General features: G+C 40.2%; 1 long non-coding RNA gene across 1 annotated transcript; it reads left to right on the top strand.

Annotated features, from left to right (window-relative positions):
- Positions 1 to 2,217: 2,217 nt before the first annotated feature.
- Positions 2,218 to 8,140, top strand: LOC104081809. The gene is made up of 3 exons (XR_683581.1): positions 2,218 to 2,315; positions 5,656 to 5,730; positions 7,355 to 8,140. It is a non-coding gene; the product is annotated as an uncharacterized LOC104081809 (long non-coding RNA).
- Positions 8,141 to 11,649: the final 3,509 nt, after the last annotated feature.

Below are 11,649 nucleotides of genomic sequence, written 5' to 3'. Positions count from 1 at the left end.
AGAGAATAACCTTGTTCCCAGCAGTAATTATACTGACTGACTTTTTCCGTGCTTATTTAAATGCTCTTGAGTTTGTGCAAGCCGCTACAATGCTTGGCACCAGCTAAAACAATTTCCTGTCCCCCTTGTTGCGGTCACGTAATGTCAAGGCAGCAGCATTGCCGTGGCTCCCACTGGCAGTCTTCTAGAATACCTTTCCATTTCCAGTCCAATCTGTTCCCGGATTTCAGAGCTTATTTCAGTTTCTGCTGTGTCAGGCATAATTAGCAGTGTTAATAAATGTTATTTGTTAAATAAAAAAGTAAATTGTTTATTAAAAATAGATATTCTGAAATATCAGTATATCTTTATCTGTCATATGGGAAGCAAAAATGGAAGATTGAGTTCAGTCTAGTGGAAGCTATTTTGCTATGTAAAGTAAGCAGAATTACCAACTTAGTGATAGTTAAAAAATGATACCATAACGTTCCTAAAAAGACCATACTGCTCTTGGCTTTCTCATTGCAGGGCAGAATTCACCAGGTGCTGTAACTTCAATTATTTTTGTGTATCCTAAAGAGAGTTGCAGGTTGTGTGCCCAGACACCAGCAGCTTAAAATATGTTCAATAATGTAGAAAAAAATGCTGAACAAGTATTATTAGGTGCTGCCATGAGCTGCGTGGGAGACTTTAGCTATTCAGTCTGCATATTAAGCAAACAGACCAGAGGATAGTCAGGATCGCTTCCACTTCACTGGCAGCTCACAGGGGTCGTACAGATATGACCGAAGTACTGCATGCCAAATTCACCTGGGTTTTGCCTGTATATTACCTAAGTATTGGAGCAGTCAGACTGCAGCTAATGAAACAGTGTAGATCAAGTCATCACTCTGCGAGGAATCGTCGCTCCAGCCCATCCGAGAAGGGCCCCAGCTGAAAAGGCTGCTCTAGCAGGAGGGGAGAGCCTCACTTGCCTCCTCTCGCCGTCTGTCTTCCCCGGACAGAACAAGCCTTTAGCTGCTGCTTCCCGAGCAGCAGTGCTAGTCCCTCGCTCCGGCTACTCCGTGTGTCCCAGTGTCCTAGCAGGGGTGGACCTCAGGTACCCGTAGGCAGGTGCAACTTTGAAGTATTTTAATCTGAGGAAACCAGGGTAAAGACCATTGCAAAGCTTATGTCAAAAGGCAAAAAGATTTAAGACTCAAAGAGTTTTAAAATAAAGCTAAAGAAACTTTTCCTAGCCATGCTAATATTCCACGGTGCTACAAAGGCAAGCACGATATACCAGCACACAGTTCGATCAGCTCTTTCCCCTTCACTGAAGACTAGTTCTAATGGATCACTGTGCTATTGTATGGTTTGATTGTGCTGACAGTTACATGCCACTGTTCCCATAATAACAATTTTTCTTCTTTGTTCAAATGAAATTTTCTAATTACACGTGTGATGGGTTGTTTTAATTCTTTTCCCTTTCCAAATCCACCTTCCTGTTGCAATGCATGATGGGCAGGCTCAATATTGTGCATGACACCCGCTACAAGTGTTGGTAGGTGCCAGCTTTGTTTCTTGATTATCTTAAACCTGTGGTGCAGCTCACGGACCCTCAAAATCCACTGCTAGATTTTAACTTATAGCTCTTGTGCCAATCCATCTCCCTTAGCCTCCTGCACTAACACCTGTCAATTAAATGCAATAGTTTTATTTAATTGACATGGACACATAGAGGACGTTAATTTTGTATAGCAGTTGTTTGAATTGCACATTGTTCCTTGGTGGATTTTGATTGGACTATGAGTTCCAGTGTTTAGAAACTATCTTGTGTTAAATAAAGACTGTATCTTTCTATAGCCACGTAGACGTATACTGTCCTTCAACAAGATTGATTTTTGTTTGCAGTAAATATTTGGGTTGAACTCTTAAAAGACAAAAATTTGTAAATATAAGGGCATTTAAAAATTCTTCTGTTGATTTTTGTATTGAAATGGTTAAGCTTGTTTGTGTCGATTTTCTTGATTTGATGGTAACAAGCATTTTCCCCTTTTTTTCTCTTTCATTTCCCTCCCCTCTTTCTCCCTGGAATGTTGTCCTGCTTTGCACTGTGATTGCATGTCACGCACTGGCAACGATGTCTCGGGCTTTTTGCTGTGATAAATACCATGCTCAATTATCCTACCACATGTCGCTCTGGTTCCCATACTGCTACACTCTTCTGTGTGTTTGCTTATATGATTTTCCTTCCGAAAGTTCCCATGGTGCACGGTGCTACGCCAGCCACTGTGTCTGCAGCAACAACATCTGCCACAAGTGTTCCCTTCGCTGCAACAGCCACAGCCAACCAGGTTTGCTAATTTACAGCTTTGTTCCTTACAGACAACTTGAAATTGGTGCTTTTAATGAGCATGGGGGTTTTGATTTTACCTCTTGTTGGCCTACACATTCTCTCTAAGACCTGCAGCACAGCTTAATAAGCCTTTATCCATGCTCAAAAGGTGCTGCAGTTCCATTTCTGATGCTAAAAATAATTTATAATAGAGTTTCTGACTCAGTCTTAACATTTGTGGGCCGTGCTGCTTATTTCTGCTCTCAGAGATGTAAAGGGGAAGGGATAATACACGGAACCCATTATTTATTTCTATTTCTGTGAAGCCGACAGTTCCTTTTAGTGCAGAACTCCAAAGAAAGCCAGTAAAACCTTTGTGCGGAGGGATTGCAGGATCAGAATTTTAACAGCCTGAATTGAGCAGTCTGAACATGTTCTGACTCTCTTGCAAGAGCAAAACAAAAATGTTTGCACATGGGCCACACAGAAACTTCTTTTAAACCTTTGTTTCAGCTTGTGATTCTGCTAGGAAAGGGCCGATCACTTGTTGCAGTAGACAGACGTCAGTTAAGAAAATGTCCATTAGAGTCTGCTTTTATTTCTAAATAGCTACCCCGATTCTTGCCATGTTTGGACATATTTCAGGAATAACAGAATAATGCTGTACTAAATAAGTGATTAAAAGTCCTCCCCGAAAAGCCAGAAACTATGCTCCAAAGATGAGTACCAGGGGCCAGAGGAGCTGCACCTGAGCAAAGAACGTGGCCTGTTGTTTTTATCTAGCTGGGTTGTCAAAAATGCAGATTTCTGTAGTACATATGGCTGGAAGTGCAACAGTAAAAGCTTTTAAAAGGCGCTCTTCTTTCTCTTAGAAAAAGAAATGATTTTTTGAGATTTACTAGGAAGTTAGAATTGCCGTATGTCATGAAACCATCAGTTGTGGTCTAATATGCAGGTATTACTCTCGACTCAGTGGGAATCACACATGTGCCTTTTAGAAGAAGGAACTAAACATTTTCTTTAGCATTTTGCAGGTGTGGTTCTGTATGTGAAATTAATTCTGAGGATAAATGTCAGTCTTTAAGGCAGGCTCACCTGACATACTCAGCTCCCTAAGTCATTAGAGCTAGCTCCTTAAACAATTTCAAAATCCCGTCATAAAGCTGTCAGGTTTGCAGCTGCAGTTGGACGTTAAGCAGCAGTACCCGTGCCCGTGACCTGCTGCATCTGCGCCTCTCTGCTAGGGGTGGATGGCGCTGCAGAGCCAGGAGCCCCCGGCCTCGCCGCAGTGCGCCGGGCGCGGCGCTGCCGCTGAGGGTAGCAAGGGCTGCAGGTCTCACAGGATTAAGTCCAGAGTCTTTGGCTTCGAGCCTTTCCACCTTTGCCTGTTGAGCACTACCATTTTGTACTACGCCCAGCTGTACATTCTTTGTTAACCTGTCTGCTTACTGATCTCTCAAAAATACTGTTCCAAAAATTACACTATTGCAGTGATATATAGGCGTGCACATCCTGAGTCTCAAAAGGGACCTGGATATTTTCAAATTCCAAAAAATTTAGCAAGTAGCACTTTCTGCTCTTGAGAAGTGTTTGCTGAGTGACCATGTCACTCACGGATTTAAACCAACATAAGAATTACTTTGTATTTTGAAAAGCTAGTTTATAGGTATGACCACCTCTGCATACGTGTCACCTAAGCAAGCAACTACCTGTATGCCCAGAGTTTCTTAATATTGTAATTTATTGCACCATACAATTAATTGAAGTGTCTCTATATCCTCCCTAAGTCCAGAGAGTTGTGAGAACAAGCCAAGCCACAGAAAAACATCATTATTTGTTAAAATCATCTCTGTCTAAATAACCATGCACTTTCCCAAATAGATTACAGGGAAACTTTCTGTTGTAGAATCTGATCATTTCATGCATATCCTCCCTGGAGCCTCATAACACACTTAGTAAAGTACTGCAGCCAAACCTCAATATATACATATATAACGAATATATGTATATACTATGTGAGCAATGCTGAAATTATTTAATGCCACACGATGCAATGTGCATGCATGCCAAAAGTCTTAAGATCTGGCCCTACATCTTCATTGACTGGTGTTGAAGGTCCTTGGTATGTTCCGACAGCACTATCCCTGATGCTTCTACACAGTTGGGTGCAACAGCCTGTCCTGCAGCAGTAGAAAAAAATGGTATGAGAAGCTTCATTATGCTTGAAGCACATTTCTGTACAAGTTGGCAATGTTGTAGAGTTGTGTGGAGTTGCTAGGGGAGGAGAGGGTACAAGGGGTCGAAAAAATGACACCAAGCCCTGTAAACGATTTAGTTAAAGGAAAGCTCCCCATTCCCTTTCTTACGTGGATTAACAGGTTACCCTTACTATCCAGGAGGAAAAAGAGCCTTTTCAAGTGCAACGGCCGTTTGTGATGCTACAAATCAATTTTGTGTCGTATGCCCCAGCGTGTTTCCCTGTACGTGGGCACATCTATTTGCTCCCTCCAGCCGGACTTCTGGTCCTGTCTGTAACGCAGGGTTGCTCACGGTTCCTCCGACACCCGCGTGCCTTAGTGCCGTCCCTTCTCAGGGGCCTGACCTGCGAGGTCTCTTTGGGCTCGCTCCCACGTGCACTGCACACAGAGGGCTGCGCGGCTGGGACCCGAGGATGGGGTGTAGCATATAAGTTTGTTTCTTCTACTGCTGGTAATCGACTTTGGTTTTAATTTTTTTTTTAATGGGAAGCTGAGTTGATGGGGCACTTCAAGAGAGCCCCATAGTGAATTCTGTTTACGCAGATGAGCATTTTGAGAATTGTTTCACTGCTTTGGGCTGATCCGCCGTGATGCCCGTAGCGGCCATGGGAAGAGCAGGCAGCTCTTCTCAACAGTTCATTCTCACCAGCCATGAAAATCCAGCTCGGGGCATCTTAGGTTTGGCATTCAAAAACCAAGACAGTGAAAGCAGTGAACACTTCACAAAATCAGACTGAAACAAGGCCACTGTAGAACTTATCATTTTAAATGATACACTGAAAGCACAGAATTTTGTGTAGGCCAACAAAAAGGGCTATTTTCAATTACTGCACTGCATGACTTTTGTAGAGTTTAACTTCTCTTATTTCCTAAACAACCAATAATACTTATTTATATTTGTCAAGTAGTACTTAACACAACGTTTTCCAGTTTTAAGTTGCTATTGTAGCACTTCAGTTGACTTTAACTTATAGTTACAATATAAAATCCACCAACTCACAGCTGATCCTCACTTTTCCAAACATGTTCTATAGCAAAATGCTGTGTCTCTGATTCGGCTCATTGCACATGTTACTCATTGTTTACATTTTTTACCTATAGATACCCATAATATCTGCCGAACATCTGACTAGCCACAAGTATGTTACACAGATGTAGACATTTTGTCATCAAACAGTAAGTTCCCAGTGCGTTGTTGCTTGCAGTTTTCTTACCTATATGTGTGCATAATTTGTCTTTTTCAGGGACAGAATGTTTTTATTTTCTTTCTAAGAAAGCTAATAAGATCTGGGGGAAGAGGCCCTGAACTCCACTGGCATGCCATTCTTCTCTGAGTGGAGATCCCGTAGTTAGCAGTGACCACGTTAGCTAGTGTGTTGGACCAGATGTTGGTGTGAGTTTGTACATATAGAAGGAACATGTTATACATATGGATAAACTTCTGAATAGCAAAATCAGAGAGTCTAAAATTAGAGTTTTACATTTTGTTTATAAAGGATGATGGCTCTAGCATTGATGTGAGCCAGGTCTAGGGGGGAGGTGTTACATTAAGCTATCTTTAGAAAGAACTAATTTTAAATCTCTGAATTTGGAAAGCCAGCCTCTCTGAAAATACAGGTTTAGTCGTCTGCCTAGCTGAAGCCTGATTTCTCTTGAACACAGGTTGTCAGATTACGATGCGTCATGAACAGTATTTTGCTGGCATGGGTGATATGGCAAAGAGAGGTCCCACAGTGCAGGCGCAGTTCATACCTGCATTGTGTTGGTGTGAACGGCGATTGCAGACAGTGTATGTCAGCTTTTTATACTGTAACCTTTCATCCCACAAAGTTTGAAACCTAGGTTTGTGTGCCTAAGCTTGAGAGATTTTTTTTCCCCTGTGTCTTCCTATGAGTAAACTGTAGTTTCCAGTCTGTCACTAAGTTGCCTGTTGTCATTAAGACCACCTGCAGCACATCACCTCCCCTAGGATAGCTTGTCATTTGTATTGCCTTTCTCTCCCTTGCACTCCATTTCTGCTGTGTTTTTTATTGAATGGCTCAGCCATAATGGAATTATTCCTTAGAGTGAGGATTAACTGATTTGCCACAGTGGGTTTATAATAATAGTTATTCCTTTCAGCTGAGCATAAACATTTTCACACTGCTTAAGTGACTCAGGTGGGATGCCTCTGGTCTGCAGCCTAATCTTGCTACCAGGCTTCTCTCCGCGGTCAACTGGGACCGGGGTGTCCCCATTTGAGAGACTCCTCCGGAGGTGGAGGAGGAATCACTCTCTAGAGGTGTGGCAGGCAATAGAGAGCAGAGAAATAGCTACACTAGATGGGCGGTTAAGTAAGAAAAATTACCTTGGGAACATAGGGCCCAGATTTCGAAGGATGTTTAGATGCCTCTCAGATACTGGTTGGGCTCCCAGGTTTTACGGGGCAGTGGCAGCAGGGCCTGGGAAGAGAGAGGAGCCCAGGGCTGCTGGGCTCACACAGCACTTTGTGGGGAGCTGCCTCCCAGGGTCTGGGCTCTGGGGTCTGGAAACTGTCCCCCAAATTCTGATCCCACGGCTGGGGGCTCGGGAGCAGCGGGAGGCCAGTATATTGTGCGCTTTCATCGCTGCAGAGTTCGGGTGTAAAGTGAACCTCTGCTGCAAGAACGTTACTGAAGGGAAATCCCGCAGGGTTTGGGTGCAAGCTTACCTGATACTCGATGGCAGACTTCCCTGTTGCAAATGCAAAGTTTGGGCTGATGCGGTGCTTAAAAGAAGTTAACGACTGCGTTGAAAATGCTTTATCTTTTTTCCTTTCTAGATCATAACTAAAGAGAAAAGGACAGTGTGTTTGGGTTGAGAAGAGGACAAGCTCATTAGCCATAATGTATATACCGTCAAGCAACACTCAAACTCCCTCAGCAGTAAGACATCCACACATTGCATGTTAACGAGATGAAACAAGAACTTGGAAATCCACTGCACACTGTTGCCTATATACTTTGTACATTTAATTGATATTTGTGCTGAGGTGATCTTATTGTCTAAAAACTACAGCATTGTCTATCTTTTCTAGCACAGAAGTATGCATATGGATTTGAATATGCATATGTGGTCTGTTTCCTACATAATCATGTATGTCACCTTGAAAAGACAGACGATGATGTAACCATAAATCTATTATGTATTGGTACGTCTGTAGACCAAGATATAATTTTTTAAAGTAAGTTTATTTCTTTCAAGGTTTACAAATAACAAAGGTGCACCTTGTATTTAAAATTGCCATTATAGATGAGAGCGTGCATGCACAGTAATTTTTGTTTAAGGGTAATATTTTTAATGTAATAGATTGTAAGAAGTGGTAAGAGAGGTATCTGACAGAGATGAATGTGCCAAGCAAAACCACAACTGTGTATATTTTAAAGCACATCAATGGCTTTAAATACCATGTTGTTAAGGATTCTCATGAAGTGCCATAGACTGAACATCCGATTAGAGTATTATTTCTGCAGTGTTATTTTCAGAACCACGTTTTCACTTACTTTATTAGTACTAATCAGTCAAAGGGCACCGTTCTGTTTCAAACCAAAGCTGTCTCAGAAATGGCCAACTATTCCTTACAGTAACAGTAGACAGCACAAGAAAGATACTCTAGCCGTACAAATTAACCCATACTGGACATATATATAAACTATTTTAAGGCATTGTAGTGTAATATTTATGCATATTTTACTGTATAACATGATATACGAAAGGGAAAAGCCATTTCTGAGACACAGTAACAAATGTTTGAGGAACTTCTTTTGCTTCTATTTATAGCCTCTGTCGAAAGTCAAAAGGACTATAAATGTTTTGCAGAGATGGGTTTCACTTTTACTTCATCAAAGTCACGCTTTACATGGTGACTCTAAACAAAGACGAAAGAAGCACTGACATCAGATGCATGACAAACCAAAATATGAAAAATGGAGATGTTAATTAGAGTAGAAATTGGGTGGGTTAAATACCTGGGTGAGTTTTATATGTGATTTTTTTTGTTCAGATTAACTGCTTATAGCCTTAGAAAGCCTTTACAAAATAAAAACAAAAAAATAGATGTGCATTCAAGTTTTAAGAATGGATTCATCCAAAGGAATTCCTTTTTGTGGTTTGGATGTTGCAGCTAGTAAAGGATATTTTTGCTCTGTTCAGCAAAGTGCTGAAGTGGGGGCCAGGTCACTGGTAGCGTAGCGTGGAGTGGAAGAAGCGCGAGTTCGGTTGTAGAACTCTCCATACTTCCAAGTTTACTGCGAGTTTTTATGCTTGAGAGAGATGCTTTATAGTGTAAGAATGATGTGTTGATTTTACTGATTGTACTGTACATCTATTAAAGCCTTAGATTATTACATTACGGGTTAAAACCCATACCAATGTAATTTCAATCGTGTTAAGAAAGTATAGGTGACTTCACATGTTATTGTAGTTACTTAACATTATAGAATATTACTTATTTTTTTCTTGTTAAAAGTGTAGTTTTTATTTCTTACATTTATTAGATTGTTTTCATTTTCTATTACCAGTTGAATACCATTTCAGTTTATAGAATTTTGTTTTATTAGAGTTTACTGATGACTTTTTCAAAATACAAAAAAAAAGTAGTTTTCTTCATAACATACTCAGTTTTGAATTTACATGTAGTGTCATATGAGTATTCGTATTATTGTTAACTAAATGATTTCTATTTTACTGATTTAATATTACAATGTAAGAATGTCAGTCATTGTTAGTTCTTGTCTAGTTTTCATTAAAAGAACAAAGATCTTTTATATGGATATCTTATAATTATATAATCATTGCTAAGTAAGAAGTTAAGTTGTTGCTATCGCAACAATCCTGGCAGACAATTGAGTAATATTTTGATGATTTATTTTGTTTGTAATTAGTTATTATGAGAAAATCTAGTTCCTAGATATTAGAATAAAATTTATTTTCTACTGTATCCATTTCAAATGTTAAAATATTGTTTAAATATTTTTTGAAATCCCTGAATATCAGGCCTTGTTATAAATAAGCTGCATAATCAATAGATCAAGGGACTTTTTGTTGATAATCCAAATACTCAAAGTTTACGTAACAAGAATTATAGTGTGTGTGTGCAAACTCTTGAGGGTTGATTATGCTGCAGTTTAGCATGTGGGAACGTATAGAGAGAAGGTTGACTTTTTGCACTTCTGTATATAGTCAAAAAAGAGAGAAACCTGTATAATAGTAAGATCTTATTTTGAATAAAAATGTCTATAATTACAAGGAGTTTTGTTAAGGCTAATAAAATGACAGGCTGAACAAAATTGCTTGCAAAAGTGGCACAGAGTTAGCACTCCATACCCCTTCAAAAAAGTTGCTTTGCTTTATGTGGACAGCTTGTAGTTTGCCAGGATTTTTTCAGCTGGAAAGATATGCCATCCTTCCAAGATCTCATGACTGACAAAAGCTCCACTGGTTCAAATCTGCCTGAAAATCATTAATTAAAAAAAAAAGCAAAAAAAAAAAAGCAAAAAAAGCAGGTACTTCAAACCATCAAGGTGAAATCATGGATCAAATATTCCGTACATTATTCAAAAACTACTGCATGTTTAAAGTATCAAAAAAAAATATTAAAGATATATGCTATTCAAACCAGTTTCTGACAATTTCAGTGGTTTATTGTTCACAAAAAAGATTCTTCAAAACGAATACTGACTTTCACAAAAGAGTTAAATCTTGAACAGGCAAACCAAACAGCACACTGTAGCTGTAGTTGTTATGTGATTATTTTTTATTGCTGTAGTGGTCCTGTTCTTTTAGCAGGTGAAAAAAAAACCCTGGGAAATTTTACCATTTTAATGGAAAGCGTTCAAGAAACCTTGTCATTACATATGCCAAAGCTGGAAAGAAAAAGTGATTGGGCCATTACTTTATCTGATCTCTCCAGTACTCACACTGAATAATTAATGAAGTTGCACTTACTTGCAACCCCGCAACTTTCATCTGCTGAAAGGACAGATGTGCTTGGTTTTACTATTATGTAATCACAGACTTACTTTTTGCTTGTAGTTGCTCCAAATTATGTACTCTGTCCTGGGCTGCAATTTGTTTTTATGCTTATTTTATTATTACTGCTATAGTTGACCTTGCTGTATGGAAAAAATAAAGTGAAATTGCCCTAATAAAAATTCTCTTTCTTAATTATGTTTTTCTATATCAGGTTGAAAATCACACCGCTTTCTTTTCTACACGTTTTTCATTTTACCTGCATGTTTGACTGAAGAGATGTAATTTATTGGTGGAAAAACCCCTGTATGCTGGTATTGGGTTTTTTCCTTCAACAGTGCATGGTATGTTAAATATACAGGATATATATTAAGAATGCTAAGACATTATTGTTAAATCCAGAGGATAAATATAAAACAACAGGATACCATAGATCCAGACCAAGCTGTTATTGCCCTCCTCTGGCAACCCTTCCCAGACGCAGGTAGAAGGAAGGGACCCTCAGCATCTGCCTGCCCCGGTCCTGGTGCCCGCAGCTGGGAGACGGGGTGCAGCGAGGCGGTGACTGACGTTAGAGGGAGCCCCGTTTCCACGCGTTACTGTTGCTTCACTAGTCTTGCACACATCACTCTGATAATCACAATTATTGACCAAAAAATCACAGGTTAATTCGGAAAAGGAAACACATCAGAACACTTGTTTTCCACGAGGGTTTCAGGTGTCTCCTGTGTTTGTTGGTGCAGCCTGAGAGACCTCACAGAGGAGCTCGCGTTTCAAGGGCCGGTTTTATTTACTTCATTTCCCAGCTCAGCACATCAGGACGCCTCATTCCTATCGGCTGAGCACCCAGCTCATTTGCACTGTGTTTGCATCGATACTTGCGATGACACCAGCATTTTCATTTATCATTGCATTTAGCTGCCAAGTTAAAAAATAATGTGTCAAGCAGCACGAATGTTCCCAATTAGCAAAAATAACACGACTTTATTTTCCTCCCTCACCATTGAAGGTGGCCACGGAGGTTCCCATGGTTAATCAGACAGCTCCGACAGCTGCCATCGGTTAGTGCCCCCGCGACGGACGTCGGGCAGGAGGCTGCTCGGTGGC

Source organism: Fulmarus glacialis, unplaced genomic scaffold (genome assembly GCF_000690835.1).
Source record: "Fulmarus glacialis isolate BGI_N327 unplaced genomic scaffold, ASM69083v1 scaffold24629, whole genome shotgun sequence".
Lineage (NCBI taxonomy): Eukaryota > Metazoa > Chordata > Aves > Procellariiformes > Procellariidae > Fulmarus > Fulmarus glacialis.
The sequence above is the reverse complement of the archived record's forward strand: the minus strand, read 5'-3'. Positions and strand labels throughout refer to the sequence as shown.